This window comes from Stegodyphus dumicola, chromosome 6 (genome assembly GCF_044657685.1).
Source record: "Stegodyphus dumicola isolate Sdum_Otavi_A_Nest chromosome 6, ASM4465768v1".
Taxonomy (NCBI): Eukaryota; Metazoa; Arthropoda; class Arachnida; order Araneae; family Eresidae; genus Stegodyphus; species Stegodyphus dumicola.
Genome location: NC_140773.1, coordinates 154,038,414 through 154,057,192, shown reverse-complemented (window position 1 = coordinate 154,057,192; position 18,779 = coordinate 154,038,414). Strand labels below are relative to the sequence as shown.

Sequence of the window (18,779 nt, the reverse complement as noted above, 5' to 3'; positions counted from 1 at the left end):
TCAAGTATACCTTTCCATTCGATTGCATTAGATAAACATGTTGCAAAGGCGCCATATTTCTAAATAATGGGAAGCTTCAGTAAGATGACTGTTTAAGGAAACTCATTAGAAAGATACACCTAACTTCATTTATTTAATAAGATTTCTCAGTAGAAAGATATTTATAGGTGAAATTTGCTTTCCGGTGTAAATCAGAGCAAATAGTAGTTATCCCTTCCAGACAGAGGATAACACACCTAATAGGAAAACCATTTTTAAATAAGCTTCTGAGAATTGTTAAAGATTAAATACTATATAAATTATTAAAAATGCTGAGTATTTTAATGAGGAAGAACAGAAAAGAATGGATTGAGTAAGTATATTCTATTTGTTATGATATCGTCTTATTAAGTTTTCCTTCTTGTTATTCGTCCATTCATACATAATACTTTCTAAAGAAGAACGCGAAAATATATAAATGAAGATGTACAAAATAAAACAGCATGGGAAGAAAGGCCCAGAATATGTAAAGAATTGTAGTAGAAATTTTTGATAATTTTTTATCGCTTGGTTGCTGTATTTTCGTTTATTGCATTACAGCAGACTAGCTTCAATTGCTGATGGAATATCAAAATTCTGGAGACTTGAATTTGTTTTGTTTCAGGATAATTCACATTAAGGATTATTTATTGAGAGTTTAATTCAAAATTAGAAAATAATTATTTCATTCTTTTAAGTTATGGTTATTATCATAAATATATTTGACAGGCAGTTATGTTTAACATTTCACTCTTATTTAATCCACTTTGGAAAAACTCGACAATACTATATGACAAAGGGGCTGGATGTTTTCGTGGAGGTCTTTTTACAGGAAACTGACTTGTATCTTCTTTATACATAGAAGAAAGCACATACACACTCCAAAAACATCCATACAATCAAACTCTCTTACTCGGCTAGAACCCCAGTTGAACTGGCAGAACGGTTTTACTCACTAGATAACCATTTCTTAAACCCCCTTTTAGGATCGCTGCCCAAGCTGAGCTGAAGATTAAATTTACATATTGCAAAATACTACTAAGCGGATCATAAATAGCGGTTTCGCACTGGAATTTCAACATTCAAGTTATTTCAGAATCAAAATGAGCCGTAAATATAACTAACGTCTTGCGCCACACAGACGTAAAAAGAATAAGGTCGTAATCGTAATGTGCCATCGTGATCAACCATGATCATCGCGATATCACAGTTCTACCTATGATAACTGACAAATGTTTGACCCGAAAATTTCAGTAACCGAGTATTAGCAATGGTTTAATGATTTCTATTTCGAATTTTCAATAAATAATTGTATTTCAAGAAAAAAGCAAACTGCGACAGTAATAAGAAATAAAGGCCATGAAGTAAGAATAATAACAGATTTGAGATTTAAATTTTTTACACTGGCAATTAAATTCAGTTTTACTTTGAATTTAATTAACTAATCATCATTTAATTTAAATGATGATTAGCTATGCTTTTTCATTTCTTAGTTTTCGAAATTGCATTGCAAAAATCAGGATATGCAAATAAAAATTTACATGAAAGTAGAAAATGTGGTTAAAGATATAGCATCATATTCGGCTTTCTGAGCATCTAACCAATATATTCCTCTATCCTGGAGCTTTGCCCAGTTGTTACTCAAAGCAGTTTGATTTAAGATGCGTTATATTATGGCACTTGTCAAATTTCTGGTGTAAATTATCGGCCTTAGAAGTCAGGTTTTAGAGTTGAGGTCTAAAAGTCTCAACTCTCTCTTTCTCAAAGTTGAGGTCTTCTAAACCACAGAAAACATTAACCAAAGGGTAATCCTACGTATATTTTATATTGCTCTTTTTATATCAACTAGCATGTATGTTTCACTTGAATAATTAATTTCTCTTTCTGATTAATTTTAGCAACCACTTGCGAAGAACAAAATGAGCTCTTAATTTCACACAATAGATAGAAAATACAAGATGTGGTACGATTAAGTCGTTGAATATTGGTAGTTCGACTGGCGTTCAAACCATGGCGGATGTGCTGCTTACCAAGAAATTTTCGTGTTTTTCTCCATGTGTAACATAAATACGAGTCAGTTTCTATCAGACGTATGAAATAATTTTTGTCAACTACTCGCTATAAACAGTCCTCCATTAAGGCATCCATATTCACTTCAGATAATCTTATAGAACTTTGCTATAACCTAAATAATCTGATTTGATGATCATGCTAATTTTTTCTCATACTGAAGCCTGTGATGCTTTAATTAATGTTTTATTTATCATAAACTGTGTTAACTGCTTTAAATTAACCAAATCAGGATTTTTTTCTGTTAGATTTCCTTTTTGAAATTTTTGACATCAGTTTAGAAGCCTAAATATGTCAGATCGCTTTAGTAAGACGTATTATTTGTAACTGTTTTACATATAAGTACAGAGAATCTCATGACGGCGAACTCTAAAAGTGTTTCCTACAACATAAATAAACAGGCTTTTATACATTTGCCTCTCTAATCCAACCATCTATATAAGTGGCCTAAAAATTGCTTGAAGCGGCCGTTAGTGGTCGCATTAGAAAAGTCTCATTATATTTGCATTTTTGTGGCATTTAATAATTTCAGTTACATGTCTGCCTTATAAATTATAATAGTGATTTTTCAAGGTCGTGTAACAAATTTCAATATAAATTAGAATAGTAATAATATTTTACTTTCCATTCGGATTATTGTATTCGTATGAAGGCCTTGAATCAATTGTTGATCATTATTTTGTACGTATGCTTGTAGAGTTGCGCGCCTCCAACCTGCACGCAACAAAGTGGTGACTGCTGAAACTGGAAATTAGACAGAGTCTTGAGAAGGGTTTAAGTCCCTTTTTATTAAACTTTAGAAATTACAAATGCGTGCTCTTGACGCTCACAAACTACCCCGAACCGGCGGTAAAATAAAAATAAGAAACTAAAAAGAGATACTAACAAATAACTAACTACGAGGCTCTCTAAACGTAACTAACCTCACCGCGTTTTACAATACCGCTGATACTTCAGCAAACTCTGAATATTACGTTGAAAGATTAACAATTTGCCTAGGCAAGCACACAGGCCGAAACGCGTGGTTCTTCAATTTCTGACTAACTACCTCCACGCTCGTGAAGTAAGAAAGCACACTTCGAACTCGTTTCCTTTCTATTTAACTCAGAATACTTCCGCTGATAATTTGAATCCTTACGCGTTCTACTAAAATTTACATACTCTGGCATTGGCAGTTCCAGGGCAAAGTAAGGCTTGACAGGAAAGATAGTTTAAACTTAAAATAACTGTTAGTTAAAATAAATATAAACCCTACATGCTATTGCAAAAATTTAAAAATTCTTAATTATGATATTTTCCAATATTCGGGCTTTAAATGTCCAAGTTATTTAATTTTATGCTAAGATTTAAACGTTGTGCATTTACAATAAGAAGATCTTAATTCTGGAACTTTTTAACATCTGAAGCTGGTTAAAACTGGTTGAAATGTGTTGCAGTCGCAGTTCGTATGCAAAACCATTCTCGCACTGATTTGTTTTATGCTTAATTTATAGCATTTTCCCTAAGTAACCAAATTTTAGATTTATATAATTTTTTTTAAATTGTGAAAATAAACAAAAAGAAAGGAGAAAATTTTTCTTTCTTACATTATAATTATTTTCAGTTCATCTTTTATGATAATTAGTGTATTTTTCCATTTTTCTCAACTGTCAAATGTTGTTGTATTTCTAAATATCTTTAGATTATTTACAGTCCCTGCAATTTTAGAGTTTTTATGTTAAACTCTAAAATAGTTATTAGAAGAATTATTAGAAGCATTTGATGTAATTAATGACGCACGTCGCCCATGGATTCGCAAATTTTGAATTTTTAATATTGTTGCAAGCACTTGAGCAGAAAATTCGTCTTTTCTAGCAAATTGCAAATTTTAAAATTCAAAAAATTCAACTCCATCAATCCAATTTTCAGACTCAATTAAAGGCACTGAAGTTATTTAACATTTAAGAACTCTCGGTGATTTAGAACTCCCCGGAATTGGTACTCAAGAAATGATTTCAAAAATGCTCTTCTACATCTATTAATAATTGTTCTATCCCTTGAATAGCTAGTATCTACTGCATTTTCTCCTCATTTCCTCTTTGGTGGTTATTTGAATCATGGCAAAGCACGGGAACTGTCTGTCTAAGAGAAGGGATGCCTTCGTGGAGGACTTAACGAAGTATGAGAAAGGGAAACTTGATTGTATTTACCTTACACATGAAGAAATAACTAAATTATCTTCCAACCAGCTTGTTTGCTGGGATTTGAGCCCCTGTCGAACTATCAGTGTTAAGCGACCGCCAGAGTCGTAGCTAGGGTTTTCAGAGCCCAGGGATAACTGAAGATTTCGCGCCCCTTACTGCTTGCCAAGGATCGAAAACATTTAATTCTACAATGTCGTAACATCAGTTTGGCGTCCCTTGGATTCTGCCCCCTCTTGCCCCCTTCTAGCTACGGCCCTGGCGACCGTTGGAGCGCTGATGAGCTGCATTATTCTGCTTAAGAATATAGAACACAAATTACTGTCAATTTTATTATATCATCAGTGTTTGCTAACTTTCCCTATGAAAATAAAATTGTTAGAAATATGAGTGAAAAGACATGTAAATATTTTGAATTTGGATTCAATTTAATCCCCTTCATGTAACATATAATGCTGTAATTTACGTAATAGCATTTAAAATTTTTGAATATATTAACACAAAAGGATACGGAAATGCTGTTACGGCATTCGACAAAATATGTCTCGTTTACGTATATACCAATCTCTGCAGAAGGAAGAAAATTATAGCCAATGCAGAAAATTTCTAAATTCAATTTCGCCAGATAAATTTTACATAAATTAAAAAAACAATTTTCAGTACACATAAATAATTAATTGAATGAATGTAAATTTTTACTGCAGAATACATAAACTTATTTTCAGCTCAATGTAAAACTGCCCACGCAATGTTCCCACGCAAAATTTATATTATAAGAAAAAGTTAAATGTCTGTTATGTCGAATATTTCTTCACTTAGATTGCAGAGACATTCGATGTTTTATGGAAGCAGGAGACTTGAAAAATGAGCAACCCCCTCTCCGGGAATCGAACCGCGGATCTCTGGAATACGCGCCCAGCGTGCAGACCACTACACCGCGAAAGCACGTCAAGAAGGCTCAAGTCTAAAATTTATGCATATTTAGTATTAATTCTATATTTTGCATATTAACATTTAAAAAATGCCTGAATAAATTACTCCTGGACGGTTGTGTATAAGCCTATGGCTTGTTTGATCAAGTGCGACTCATTTTTAAAGTATTGAGTTGTGTACTCGCTTGAAAAACCTTGTGTATTTTGTGTTTCTTGAAAAATCGGCAATACTAAGTATGATTGCTAAATATTACATTCTTTTTAAGGGAACATTATAGTATAATAATAAGAATATTTTCTCCTGGGATATACTTTTATCAATGATATGTTACTGTAGCGCAGTTTTGCTAAATTCCTATAAATCAGTTTTAATTATTCTAAGCTGATTTACTAAGACTTGGAATGATGCTCAAAGGCCGGCGCTAGACGTTTTGCCGCAAGGTGCCTGCTTTACAACTTCAAAATTCTGCCGCCCAGCTCTTTCCAAAGTTCTAAAATTTAGCGTTCTCTCAATTCTGCCGCCCGGTGCGGCTGCACCGATTGCATATGCTCTGGCACCGGCCTTGATGATACTAGGAATGACTAGGAAACGATAATTCAGATAATACTTATTATCTGAATTGTCATTTACTCATAAACATGATGCTTATTAAAAATTACAGATGTTTTAATTAATAACAACCTTAAAAACTGGTTGATAGTAGCTTTAATTTTGACTCCATACACTTCAACAATTAAAAAAGCCAAAAGATAGGAAGTTTCCTTGTCAGCTCCTTTTGAGTCCTTTTCTAATACTGCTAAAATTCTGCATGATATTTGTTTTAGAACTGCTAAGAAACTGCTAACAAAATTTTAAATACAAAAGTTATGCTACAATTTTTAGTCTGAAAAGTAATTAATTCAGACTTGAAAGCTCTTGAAACATAGAACTAGAGCTCAAAACAATAAGAATAGAATTTTGCATTCATTTTTTTAATTATACAATTGTTGCTTCATTGATAACAATGTTATAAATAGTTCATTTAGAATTGCACTACAATTGCTGCATTAGAATTCATATTTCTTACTAATTATTTAAACATGAAAGATGAGAACTATAATATTTATATGTACTTTTTAATCTCCAAAGTCATAATAAAGTTTTCTCATAAATAGGAAATTGACTGTTTTCAACAGTTTTCACCTCTTCGTCAAGAAACATTTCTTTTACGGTCCTAATTAAAAATTACAGAACACAGAACATAATCTATCTCACGAAATTTGCTAAAACAAATTCTTTCGCATTAATTTTGAATTTTATTTAACTCAAATTTATTCAATATTTCGAGTTCTGGATAATCAAATTAGCGGTATCATTCTAAAGCTGCAAAATGTCATTAAGAAGCTCAGCTTCGTTTTTAATGATTCATTTTACCACCCCACTGGGGAAAAAAAAATATCTGAGTTTTCAGATTTTCAATTACGTCCAAAGGGCGTTTTTTTAATGTTTTGTGTGTTACCTTTATTTATTAAATATCATGTTCTTTGCACTTAAACCATAAAATTGAATTCAATAGCAATGCCGCAGCATATCTTTAGAATTTCCGATACACAGTTCCGCGCGCTGGAGACAAAAAGGTTTTTCCCACCCATAGAGTGTTGTTATTGCTCCCTTTTAAATCGCTGAGTTTGTTACTCAAAAATTCGTTAAATTTCTGCAAAATATAAAATCGATAATAAATCAAATTCCAAATTTCAAATTTGGTCTTCCACATGCCCATATTCGTAAGAGGATTATGTCATTCAAAATTCGATGCTCTATGTACCGTTGTTTTATCACAATGCGAGAAATATACATACATTTATGCAGATTTTTCGTTATTTAAAGGAAAATCTGAAAGCTTTCACATTTCATATTGTGCCCAAAAGGATTTTTTTAACGTTTCGTGTGGTACCTTTATTTATTAAATATAATGTTCTTCGAACTTTACCATAAAATTCAATTCCACAGCAATATCACAAAATATTTAAAAAGCGCAAAATTTGAGAATTTCCAAGACACAGTTTTGGGCGCTGGAGATACATTTCTTTTTTCGTACAGTGTTCCCGTTGCACGCTTTTAAATCGATGAGTTTGTTAATTAAAAAATTCGCTAAAGTTTTACAAAATTGGGAATAGCTAATAAAACAAATTCCAAATTCGGAATTCCAAGTGCTCATGTTCGGTTGGAGGACTACGTTATTCAAAATTGGATGGCTCTAGGTACCGCTGTTTTTTTAAAATGAGGGAAACATTCATGCATTCATGCAGAATCTTCATTATTTAGTTTCTTTAAATATAATGCATGGCAATATTTTGTAGCAACAGTTTGAAAAGTGCATCAACGCAGAAAGTGAAACCACGCCAAATGTCGTTTTGAGACTAATAGCCTTTGGGTCTAACGCCCCTTTGGGCTAAAAATAAATAAATAAATAAATAAATGTTAAATTAGCAAGTTAAAAATCGGAAATAGCAACATTTAACCGATAAGAAAGTCAGAACTCCTTACTACCTCGCTCGAAAAATGCAATTTTGAATAAAATTATAATTTTGCTTCTTTATTAAATTATTCTTGTAACAGGGTTTGCATGAATGGATTATATTCTACTACAAAAAATTTTTTATACCAATAAATTGCCACAGTTAGAGACAGAAAGTACAGTAAACCCTTTCTAAGATGACCACAGGTTCATAAGATTTTGGGCTTTTGCGAATTAAGAGAAATAGCTCTCAGCACCGATGTCCAAGTTCTCAGAAATACTGATCATCATAGGAAAATAATCACCAGAAGAAAGTTCACTGTTCACATTCTGAAGTGCATTATTCTATAAATGAAAGTACATTAAGCCGTTTCGATTGCGTGTATGACCGTATCTATTTATATATAGGAAATATTTTAATATAAAATAAATATAGTGTAAAATATACGTTACCGTTAAAGCGTATAATTAAGTTATTTCCTCGAATAAGTAAGTATTTGGCGGGGGGAAAACTAGCCAAGCCGGTTTAGCTAATTATTTTAAAATAACTATATTAATTAGTATAGAATATAATATTCTATAAACTAACTAATGACAAATGCCGCTCAGACGGTGTAGTGGTTAGGGTAGCCAATTGTGATACCTAATGGCTTGGGTTCGAATCCAGCGGAATGCATAGTTCTAATTGTCCGTCCCTTCATAGGAGGCAAAGGTGGCCCACCTATTAGGTGACTGCATAATAAAGTGACAACTGCTTCTGGTCAAGTCGGCTGAGGGACCATCATTCATATTAAAATTAAAAAAAAAAAAAAAAACTTAATAACAAACAAAAAATCTCAAAGGTTTCAGGTTTTAAACTACGTCCAAAGAGGTTTTTTTTTTTTAACGTTTTGTGTGCTACCTTTATTTATCAAATATCATGTTCTTTGCACTTAAACCATAAAATTCATTTAAATAGCAATGTCGCAAAAGAATTTTAAAAAGAGCATATCTTTAGAAGAATTTCCGATACACATTTACGCGCGCTGGAGATAATTTTTTTTTTCGTATAGTGTTGTCATTCCTCGCTTTTAAATCGTTGAGTTTGTTAATCAAAAATTCGTTAAAGTTTTACAAAATATTAAATATATAATAAAACAAATTTCAAATTTGGGCTTCCAGATGCCCATATTCGCAGGAGGATTACGTCATTCAAAATTCGATGGCTCTATGTACCGTTGTTTTATCACAATGCGAGAAATATGCATATATTTATGCAGATTTTTCATTATTTAATTTCTTCGAATATAATGCAGGACTCTAACATTTGGTGGCAACAGTTTGAAAAGTGATTCGCCGTTTATAGTGATTCAACGCAAAATCGCAAAACGATAAGAATAGTCCTCCAGGAACAAAGTCTCTTTGGACTTTAAAAAAAAAAAAAAAAAAAAAATATGAAATGTTTCAGATTTTAAATTACGTCCAAAGGGGCGTTTTTTAACATTTTGTGTGTTACCTTTCTTTATTAAATATCATGTTCCTCGCACTTAAACCATAAGATCCAGTGCAACAGCAATATCGCAAAATAGTTTTAAAACGAGCATATCTTTAGAATTTCCGATACAGAGACTCACGCGCTGGAGATAAAAATGTTTTTTCTGCACAACGTTGCCATTGCTAGCTTTGAAATCCTTGAGTTTGTTAATCAAAAATTCGTCAAAGTTTTAAAAAATAGGAAATCGATCATAAAACAAATTTCAAATTTCAAATTTGGTCTTCCACATGCTCATATTCGTTGGAGGATTACGTTATTCAAAATTCGATGACTATGTACCGTTGTTTTATCACAATACGAGAAATATACATACATTTATGCAGATTTTTCATTATTTAATTTCTTCAAATATAATGCAGGACTCTAACATTTTGTGGCAACAGTTTGAAAAGTGAACCGACATTTATGAGTCCGACGCAAAATGCCAAAACGAAACTAATAGTCCTTCGGGATTCAAATCCCTTTGGACTAAAAAACCGCCTAATGATAAACCGTTAAAGTGGGAAAAAAAATGACACTATAAAATATCTGCCGTTTTATAAATTAACTGATGATAAACCGTTAGTGTTTAGAAAATTATATTTCATATTACGGATAGATTAAATAATAACGGAATGCATAATATAATATTATTGCTAGATTCGTTAAACCGTAATAAAAAATAACAGACTATGCTACGCCAATAGTTCTGTTTAGCAGCTTTCGCGTGCCGTCTTTACTGACAATTCGTCATTTATCAACACTTTAATGTGAACAAGCTGTTAGCTTCCAATTAGAGATGGATGAAATTTGGTTTAAAGACCGGCAATCATTATTTAACAGAGGAGAAACATTTGCTCCCCGTGAATTCTTTCCTTCCGGGTGACGTGGGTCGGTTTCCTTAAGGAAACGGGTGAAGCAAACCACGGGGGAGAACATACGATTTTCCCGCAGGCAAGTTGGAAAACCTGCTATCGAAATGACCTTACTCAGCTGCAGCCAGCTCAACGTCTTACCCTTAAAACCTCCCTCAAGAGAGCTCGCTATAACCCTGCCCGTTTGGCAGGTTTCCCCATCTCCAATCGGCGACATTATTTGGCGAGATTTTAGAGTTCCTTTCTTTTCTTTCCTTATTTTCCGAGTGACATTTTTTCCGTTCCTTATTTTCCGGAGACATTCTTTCCGTTTCCCTTTTTTTCCGGGTGACATTTTTCCGCACCCCGAGACAATATGTCACTTCGACCAGAATTGAAGCCCCGTATTTTGTTGTGATTAATAGCTTATTCAGAAATTCTTGGTACAAGCCTCATAAACTTGTAAACTCTAAAATCTTAAACCACATAAACGAGCCTCCTTGGTCTTTGATTTGCTGTGGCACTGATCAGGGGGATGAATTAGAATATTTTTCATAAAGATATTTATGTCTAGGCAGATATGCTTCGAATATAGAGCTGCAGAAGATATTTACTTGCTTTTCTTTTCCGAATCTTTCCTGAATTGCAGAAGCAGTTTTAAAAATGGCTATTCAAAAACTAATTGAAAGTATGAGCTTTCATAGCAAGATAAAATAATTCATTCAACAAACAAGGATGATTTATCGTTTTGTACAAATTAAAATCCTTTTTTAAGGGAAAAAGTAGGCGACAGTGTTTAGTAGGATAATCTGTCATTATATTGCTTATAAAAAGACCTCAATGAAACGTGTCAGTGATTGAGAACAATCATTTAACTCTTAGCTCGCAAAATATGGGAAAGTATTCATTGGTGAAACTGATAAAACCGAATAACATATGAACGTGCAATTATGTTTGACTTGTTAGTGATCTGTAATCTTTTTGAAAGTAAAACCTCTATCTGAGGAGATTTTTTTTTTTTTTTTTTTTTTTTTTCGGGTTACGCATTCTGTTGAATTTTTGTTTATCACATACAATCATGCCAATCTGCGTATATATAATTAACTACTAATGTAGAATTGATAAAATATTAAAATATTATTCTAGTTAGTTTCTGCTTAAATAAAAAATTTTTCATACTTTTCATAGAGCTCTAACAAGACTAATTCAATTATATTAGCTAATTAATTAATAATTACCTAATTATGGAATATTACTGATACCAACTGATTTACAAGTATGAAAAGCTCATTTGCAGTAGATATTTTCAGTTCAGATGGAGAATATTTTTTAAAATGTCAAGAAAAACAATTTTTCTCTACCAGTATGTAATACAAGACATTAGAAACTGTTTGATTAATTAGAGCGCAGCATTAAATAATCATAGTAATTATCATGTATATATGTTACAAATGAAAGTGATTTTAACACGTGCTTTTTAAACACATGACTCAAATTTAAAATTAAGATTTTAACTATCAAGAAGTATGTTTATTACTTTTAAATCGCTCATTCTATAATTAGTAACAGAGATTAAATTTGAAAGATAAAAATGCTTCATATTTTGCCGAATAACTACATTCTGAGGCTTGACTGTGCATAAAAACGTGCAGGAGATAAAGGTCAAATGTTCCTCGCAGTTTAGTCTAAATTTTAGGAGTGTAAATTACTTATGAATCTTTAAAGTCGGGTTCCAATTAAGAATCATTTCGTGTCTTTTCTGGAAAGCATTATAGGTGAACTCCAAACAACAACTTGTGCATCAGCATATCAACTATCAAGATCAAGATAAAAAGGTTATGCTCTTCCCAAAGCTCGAATTCAGTGACGTCACTTGACTTACAGAAATGGAAGAAACAAATGTATAAAGCAAGTAATACCCGCCACTTATTAAAGTGACTGAGTAATAAAATCATTTGAGTTCAATTTTCTAGGAACCAAAACAAATGTATACCAGTTATAAGAACCACCTGTCTATCTTCTAACTGACAACTATACGTGTAGGAATTACACAGGAGAAAAGTTAAAAATACCCTTTATTAAACTTCACAATTCACAATGCGTCGACTTGACGCTAACACACTACGCTTCACTCGGGCGGTAACTCAAATAACAAGAATTAAACTAAAATTTCGAAGAAATTAACAACTAGTAGAAATCACGTTTACAGGGCTCAGAAAACTCTTATTACTTAAAATCGAGTAAAAAAAACTAGTGGCAGCAAGGTAATAGCCGTTATACCACGTAAACCAGCAATAAATGCAGAAATATAAGCTCAACATACAGAGGTAACGACGTTTGCCCGAAGTCTCTCACTTTGCTTCTAGAACTCGGTATTTAAACTTTTTCTCCTCGAGGTAGAATTTGCATTACTTCACACGCTCTACCAAATTTAAATACTCTGGCATTGACAATTAGGGGCACGATGGCTTATAGAAAAGAACATAAATTAAATCGGTTACTTAAAATAAATACAAATCCCTACACAGTCAATAAAAAAACTGCCGTTTATTAAGATTATCGTGTTTTATCTTAGTAGAGATTGTAGAGATGTGTCTTAATGCAAAGTATAAAGATAATATGCCTAGTTTTACATCCAATTACTTTAATTAAATTGGAAAATGTATTAGTTTAGCACATATACCCAAATAACAAAAATAAACATCAGATATAAGTTGCTTCGCATAGATAGTCAAAGGAAAGACTCCATCCCCCAGCAGTTACTTCTGAGCCCCCATGAATAGATTAAGTGTCCTCTGGAGGCTGTCCGGTGGGACGCCACTCCCTCCGATTAACCTATGGGGACTTTACATGTCAGACATCATCCATCGCCGAGCATTGACCGGGCATCTCCCCTGGACAGCCCTAATAAATCGACCGTGTAACGTCCCCACCGTCAAGGTCACAAACAAGACAATACCAGTACGGTCCCTGCCAAGCCTGAACCAACCACCGAATATACGATGGCTCTAGTCCTGTGAAGACTGATTATTTACCCTGCAGGCCGAAGCTGTCTAGACAAAAGTCCAGTAAGTTGTTTGTAAGAATCCCGGTCTCCTCCCATTAAATGGTCGGTTCCGGAAATTCCACCCAGTCGGACCACAGGGATGGTTGTCCAACATCATTCGCCCAGGCCAGCACAGCCGACCTGGACGCCTATTCTATGATCACTGGATCTGTCTACAACTTGAGCGAACAATATTGACTCAAAAGAACCGGTATGGACAGCCATCCCAACTTATCGGAGAAAGCCATTCTGTGGTCCTCAGTTGGAGGGCGGGTGGGTCCATTTAACTTTACTGGAAGGGGACAAGGCTTCAAGGAGCTTTAGACCAATCGCAGTACAGACGAGTGACGAAATAGCGCGCGCTGGCTGAAGTTCTAGGAATATTCTTCCATTATTTCACTAACTCACACGCTGCATTTGTAGTTCGAAAAAAAAAAAAAAAAAAAAAAAAAAAAAAATTGCATAAAACAGTATTATGACCAACAAGCAGTAGAATATGCTGCTGTGTTATGTGAAAGAAAATCTCGTTTTTTTAATGGGAAAGTTAACGCAGGAATTTAGAGCTAAGAAATAAAGATATGGGATACCACGAAAGCAATGGTAAATAGATAAGAATAAATGAATTAAGCTTACTTCAAATCCTTTTAGAAATAAACAATTTTAATTATTTAAATTTATAATATGATTAATTTACATTAAAATCTAATAGCAAACTAAATTTTTTTTTTTTTTTTTTTTTTTTTTTTTTTTCATGTTTACATTAAAACTGTTTTCCCGCAATTTATTTTACAGTTACTATTCGAAAAATATTTCTTTAAATAAGAAATTAGAAAGAAAATATTTCTTTCTTAATATTTCTTCCCCTTTTTTATTTTCTTTTTCTATGAAAATTATTTCTTTCAGGAAAAGAAATAAAATTCATTCGCTATTACAGTATGGCCGATTGCTCCTGCATTCAATTATCACACACGCATCAAAATGCTTTATTTTAAATAATTTATTCTATAATTAACATGAAAGAAAATTATTTTTTCAATATAAAATACATAACCAAAATTAAACTAATCTATCCTGTATGTGTGATTAATTCGTTTTGCAATTTTTGTCACACAATTACTAATACCTTTTTTTCAATATTACATTGCTGTTATTTTAATTGTGTATATATATAAGAACTGCTCAGTTTAAATATTCTTCCTTCTCAAAAGATTTTGTTCTGTGAAAATAATTAAAAGATAGTAATATTTTCACAATGGAAGTACTAAAGTAAAAATAATCAGTGTAGGTCTCCTGCAGTTCAAGTCCTTATCAAACCAGCGTTTCGACACATTTTAAATAGAAAACTAATAATAATCAATATCTCTTTTACAATATAAAAATGAGAATGCTATGAACGGTATTTTTATTATTTATTTATTAATTTTTTTAAGTTTGCAAAGAAACAATGATTTTTTAATACTATAATAGGTTACAAAAGTACTATTCCATGAACAAACCCTCAGTCTTATAGCATTGTTACTTTATAGCATAATACCATAATAATACAGTATAATTCTGCTAACAAGCCCACCAGCCGCCGAGTGGTAGAGTCGCTGAACGCAGGTAGTTTGGTCCGAGGTCCGAATCCCGCAAACGAGTTGGCCGGCGTTTTCGTGTCTTTCCCCATGTGTAACGTGTATACGAGCCAGTTTCCCTTAGAAAGTCCTCACTTAGAAACCAGTTTTAAAACGTATTAAAATTACACACACACACATACACACACACACACAAAAAAAAAAAAAAAAAAAAAAAAAAAAAATCTGAAAGCCTTCAGATTTTATATTACTCCCAAAAAGCCGTTTTATTAACGTTTTGCGTGTTACCTTTATTTATTAAATATCATGTTTTTCGCACTTAAACCATAAAATTCAATTCAACAGCAATATCATATAATTAAAAAAAAAAGCATATCTTTAGAATTTCCGATACATAGTCTCGCGCGCTAGAGATGAAAATGTTTTTTGCCATTGCTCGCTTTGAAATCGTTGGGTTTCTTAATCAAAAACCCATAAATGCTTTACAAAATATGATATATGAAATGGATAGTAATACAAATTCCCAGTTCCAAATTTGGGCCTCCAGATGCCTATATTAGGATGAAGGATTACGTTATTCAGAATTTCATGGCTCTAGGTACCGTTGTTTTATCACAGTGCGAGAAACATTCATACATTCTGCAGATTCCTCATTATTTAATTTCTTTAAATATAATAGAGTGCGATAATACTTGGTGGCAACGATTTGAAAAGTGAAACGCCATTTATCGTGAAACGCTACAAAATGGCAAAACGAAATTAATAGCCCCTCTGGGCTAAAACTTATTTTTAAAAGTATCACACTAATAGTAGTATAACTACTGAAAAAATATTATAAATCTATTTTATAGTTTTATAATTATTATTATTATTAATTTTTATTTTACAGTAGTGTGAATTTCGCGTAATAATGAACGACATTTTTGTGTTCACAGTATTATTCGTAAGGTATTTAACTGTTAGATTTTAAAGTAAACGTAATTCTTGCTGCACATAAATCGAGTAGAAGCTTATCGGATGTCTATATTTGTATTAAATGAAGAAGGTTTATGTGCTTGATAAACTTATTATCTTCTACATTTTTAAAGCGTACAATTACAATTTATATCTATAATTTCAGGAATAGTATAACCTTTCTTTTAGTAGAACTTGCGTTCTTGTTTTCTGAATGTGGCTCCAAATACTCTATCAGTTCATCCCAAATTAAAATAACTATAAATTTTGGCAATCTGAAATACGCAATGAAAACATCTTTTGGCAGAGCAAAAGCATCAACATATTTTCTATAAATTCGCCACCGATTCAGAGATCTACGATCGTATTCTTCGTTTAAATATGAAAAAATCAGCGGCGAAAACACATATAAAGCCATTGTCTACTTAGTACGTCAACTGGACAACCCTGATTGACGACGCGGCAACATTTTTTCACGCGCTTTCGACAACTTCCGTACTCAGAGAATATAGGATGTCGGGCAGACCTGTTTTTTACTAGCAGCGACATCTGGCGGCCCACAACTTGCTGTCGACTCTCATAGCGTAGAATAACCGTCCTGGTTACCAGCAGGGGCCACGAGAAGGCCGATGTTGAACTAGGGGAGGAGAGGCTATAAGGTTCATTCGTCACTCCCCCGGCAGCTGCACCCGCTCTCAGATTGAATCCCGTGTTTCCTACCGCCAGCGGTCAGTTCCGGAAATCAAAGAATAATCACAGGCGGGAATCTGCATTGTTAGCAAGTATGCTAGTTGAAGAAATGCCTGTCGGCATTACACGATCTGAGCGAGATCAACTCGATGCTTACAATGGCTTCCAGAGATTAACTGTCGAGGGTCAGTCACAAATTCTCTCCCATGCAGGACGAGAGGGAGAAAGCTGGTAGAGCCATCTCTTGGATTAGGATCCTCAGTTTCAAATCAACCTCAGTTTCAAAAATAAAAATACACAAAAATTCTAATTTGTGAAATAAGGCGCTACCATCATCTTTTTCTTGATAATTATACTCCCTACAATAGCCAACTGTTGTTAAGTTTCTGCAAGTGGTTCCTACGCCTTCGGATGTGGTCAAGTGGAACAGCTGGAAATGCCTCAGACGAGGGAGAAAAGCCATTTGGGTTAGTATATTTCTTATAAGGTGCATGGTGAACATACGCAACTATATCGGCCCCCAAATCACGTGATCTCTGACGATGTCATGTGCTACATTTTGCGACTTTTCGATTCTTCAGCTACTTTAGTTGAAAAATATCTAGTAACACTGGTCTCAAAGATCATATTAATACCTTTACCAGTTTATGGGGGAAAAATATTTCTTGTCAAGAGTAAACAGTTTTAAAAATTAGGAAGAAATTTTGAAGATTTTCAGAATTTACCAGTTATGATGGCATGACGGGCACGAAGAAGTTCAGCTACATCTTTAACGGTCAACTGGCAGCCAGCTTCATCCATAGCTTCATCTGCAAACAGAAGAAAAAGATCAAAATTATTCCTAAAGTAAATTATCGCTATGATGCAAAAAAATTAACAATTTATTGCTTAATATTATTTAATTTACAAACAATTTTAAATAGGAAACTAAGCAAAGTAATAAGAAAAAATTATTTAATGCATACTTATGAAAATATCTATGACTTACAATTAAATTAATTTTACTATACTCCTATCAGCCCCTATAAACAAAGCAACAATGCTGCAATACTTTTACTGAAGTGACGATGTTTACTGCCACTATATAATACGATTTTGGTTTTTACATTTTTACAGCACCTCGTATCAAAAGAGTATAAAAATTGTCTTTTAAATATTTATATTTTGCTTATAAGTGCTTTGTTATGAAGACTCATCGCCGGAAAAATAAGGTTACAGGGGCAAATCCATAACTAGATAGTGTAGAGAATGTTAGTTTTCTTAGAAGCGAGAAAACTGTCTCCTTGCTGAGATGTAAATGACTTTGAATTTTCTAACTGCGAACTATTTACATAACAAAAGCACGGAAGCATGGAAGAAGGTTATAATTTTTTACCTTCTTCACCACGTACCTTCTTCACCGCTGGAGAGAAGTAAGAGACCCAATTCACAAAATTCAGGTGGTCTTGAATTATTGGCTATTAGCTTAATTCGGGTGACATTAAACTTTCCAGAACAAGGGACGAGAAAAGTCAAAATGTACTCTCGACAGCAATCGAATCATGGATGTTCCAGTTTGATAGTTGGTTACGTTAATCACTTATACCATGAATGTACAAGATATTTTCCCCTTCCTTCTACCATGTCTACGTGATGTAACGATAGCACACTCGTCGCGTATTCGAGAGGTTCAAGGTTCGAGTCCCGGCGAGGGCATTGCACATTTTCCCACTCTCCTCCCCCCCAAAAAACCTAATGACTGTACAAATGCAATATTTAATTTTGTAGCAACATAAATATCGTATAATTCTGTCTTTTGAAAGAAAGGCATGATTCTTCCATTATTGGTGTGATAGTGATAGTTAAATTCGTTTAATGTATTCTGTAAGAGAAACACAGCAATATATTGTGAATTAGACTCTTCTCGAGATTCAGCAGATTCTTCTAGCAGATTTATTTTGCAGCGCCTGAACTGAAGTTATTTATAGCAACGGGAAAAGTAAAGGTACCTGATGGAAGTGTTTTATAAGATATATGGCACCTAAAAATGTACACTTCCACTGCTTTATACGTTTCTAGATGTTATTATGAATTTTGTTTATTGTAAATAGTGTTATGTAAATTCTTATGTATTTTATTTTTGTTGTATATAATTATTGCATGTTATTTTACTGTGAATTTGTATTATCCTTATTTTTAAATTAATGTATAATATTTAATATTGTTATACTTTACGGCAAAGCTCCCTTAAGTTTGGCAGAATATGTGTTACAGTTAAAAGGGCGCGGTTATATTTCCGTTTCTCACGCGTAGGCTTCTTTGGAGGTTAGAGGTCACTGTCCAGCTGCATTTTTCCCCTTCTTTCGCGGGGGTTGAAAACACGTGTTTTTCTCCTTCAGAGGCGAATAGTTCTAAGGAGCGGCGATTTTTTGACAGAGTTATAGGTTGGAAACATTCTTCTGTTGCGTGGG

The 18,779-nt window shown here is 33.3% G+C and overlaps 1 long non-coding RNA gene across 1 annotated transcript in view; it reads left to right on the top strand.

Moving 5' to 3' along the window:
* LOC146996875 (uncharacterized) overlaps nucleotides 1-18,779 on the top strand; it is a 174,509-nt gene continuing 155,730 nt past the window's right edge. The window contains exon 1 of the long non-coding RNA XR_015041745.1: nucleotides 1-352. This is a non-coding gene — a long non-coding RNA (uncharacterized LOC146996875). The remainder of the gene's footprint in view (nucleotides 353-18,779) is intronic.